Source organism: Chondrus crispus, genomic scaffold, assembly GCF_000350225.1.
Source record: "Chondrus crispus Stackhouse genomic scaffold, scaffold_370, whole genome shotgun sequence".
NCBI classification, from domain to species: domain Eukaryota; phylum Rhodophyta; class Florideophyceae; order Gigartinales; family Gigartinaceae; genus Chondrus; species Chondrus crispus.
The window spans coordinates 12,961-15,552 of record NW_005179263.1 but is presented as its reverse complement, the minus strand read 5'-3'; positions in this window follow the sequence as shown (position 1 = coordinate 15,552).

The following is a 2,592-nucleotide window of genomic DNA, read 5'->3' as shown; positions in this document are numbered from 1 at the left end:
TCCCTTCCTGGTGCGGGTACCGAGTATCCGCTTGGCGGAAGTCGCGTCAGTCACGAGTATCGAGCTTGTTGCGAAGGTACCCGCTGGCGCCCCCACCCGATCGATTCGGGAAACTTTGGCGCGAGGAACGGCCCTCGACGACCGGCTGCCGGAGAAGGTTGCGCCCCTCGGGGCGCGTCTCCATCTGGTAGCGGTAGTTCCTATACGCCGTGAACATCCGTTGATCCGGCGACAGGAACGGGCAGGCCTACATGGCGTGGCCGTACGTACGGCACATCCAGCAGACGTATGCACTGCCGTCCGTTGAGGCGAAGGCCGCCGCATGCAGCGCCTCCTCATCGGTGAGGAGGGTCACTTGAGGCGCTGCGCCCCCTGCATCTCGGATCGAGATGTAGAGCTCTGCGACCCGAGGGTCCGTTCCCCTTGCCACTCTTGGAGTGTGCGCGAAGGCGGTCGCGTAACTTGATGTCGTTCCGGTCGACATCGGCGTGGGAGGTCGTCCTCCCACGGGCCCTGCTCCTTGCGTAATGAGGACAGGGTCAGCCTGCCACTCATCCTCCCCGATGTGGAGGGCTGAACCGGGCGAACTTGTCTCGGCGGACTTCGGAGTCCGCCCCATCTTCCCTGCCGATATCGGATCCGGCAGAGGTAAACCGCGCCGAGCGCGTTAAGTTGTCCCTTCCGCCGATGCAATACGGCGGATAGGCGGAAGATCGGTCTTCTGGCTACTTGGCAGTCGTTGGCCTGTCTCGGAAACTGCCGCACTGGTCGCGGGTGCTAGTCCCCGCACAAAGTAGTGCGCGAGGGACTGCTCGGAGAACACTGCCGTACACCGGAACGCGGCCGTTTCCAGCCGTTCCGCAAATGTGTTCTCCGTCTCGTGCGGTTGTTGCCTCGCCGTAGCGATGGCGTCGTACGCTTCACCTAACACGTCGTCGGTTAGGTAGCGTTTTAGGAATTGATTAACGACCCCCGGCCAGCTCACGTCGTCGTAGAGCTGGCCGGCGCGGAGGCCACGCATCGTGTAACTCGTATGCAGGCGCTCTGCGTCGCGCTCTAGGAAGTGCCCGAGGACTCGTACCGCAACACCTTTGGTAAGGTGTTGCGAGTTGAAGGTTATCCGGATATCCTTCAAGAACGGCAGCAGCTCGATCGGGTCCGTACCGTCGAAGCTACGCATCGTGGGACGGATCCCACGACAGTGTTGGACGTACTTCGCGATCCGTCCCGCGTCACTCGAGGTGACGAGCCTCAAGGTGTTATCCAAGCGGTACATACAATAGTCAGCGACGGCGCTGAACTCTTGGATCATCTTATGCACCGGCTCGAGCCCGGGCTCGGCGGGACCTAGCGTGCCAAGGCAGTGACGGGTAGCGTACGGGCGTCTAACGGACCTGGATGCGCGGTGTAACCCGCTGGCGGGTAGCCGCCCCAGCGGGGATCGGCGGAGAACATGGGTTCTCCGGATCCGCGAGCGGCTCCTCTACGGTCCTGTACGTCGGCGTACGATACGCGTTCCATCTGCGACCTACTTCCGGGGATAGGCGGAAATGATTGGGTCTCGGACGCGAGATTCGCGCCCATCGGAGGACGGTTTCCTTCCGCAGTCAGACTAGTGTCGGCGCCAGTCGGACGCCAACCTTCCGGAGCAATGGCGCTCGGAGGTACGGCACCACTGGGCCCTCTCGTGGGGGCACTGGGCAGCCTTGCGGCCATGGTCCTTTCCATGTCACGAGCATGCTGTCGCGTAGCGTTGAGCTCGGCGGAGAGGTGCGCGAACGCACCCAACTGTTCCGCGGACGGGGGCGGTCGATCGTCAGGACGTCTTGTCGAGATTTGCCCGGTAGGGCAACCTTGCCCGTGCAGCACGGGCTGTGCGAGGCGTGAGTCTTCGACGAGCACCAGTCGCGAGTGTAACTCGTCGACTAGTGCTCGGAGATTCTCCAAGGACTGGCTGACTCGATCGAACCTCCCTTCACGTAGGGAGCGGAGCTCGTCCATACATCGCGAGTAGACGGCGTCCATCACGTCTATACGGAGTGAAGCACGGACTTCCTCGATGTGGTCAGCTATGCGATCGAACATCGCAGACGCTTGTCCTTCGGGGGACTCGGGCGACGGTTCGCGGTCTCGGAGACTAGCGTCGCCGTCGCCGGACGGTGGTGATGGTGCGTGCATCAAGGCCGCCCTCGGATCCGCCGGTTCGGACCGGATCGAGGTGGCGTATTCTTGACTCATCTCAACGCGTACGGACGAGGAGAAAAAAGAAAGTCTTCTCGGAAAGATCCGGGGGTCTTCTAGGTCGGGAGACCACTTTAGCATAAACACCCCTAAACGGTGGGGGTGTATGCACGCAGTTCGGTAGCAGACTCCGGATCGGCGGAAGACAGAACAGACGCAAAGGGAAAGGACACGGGCCCTGGTAGCGTGGTAGAGCGGGAAGGGTAGCAGCCGCGAGTATTGCGCAACGGAGCGGATCGACGCCTCAACGCCCGGGAGCGACACTGGGTAGCGGACCCGTGCCGACAGGCGGAGGCGGATCGCTGCACGCGCGCGCACTGTAGCGCCTGCACCCGGCGTCGGTTCCCTTAC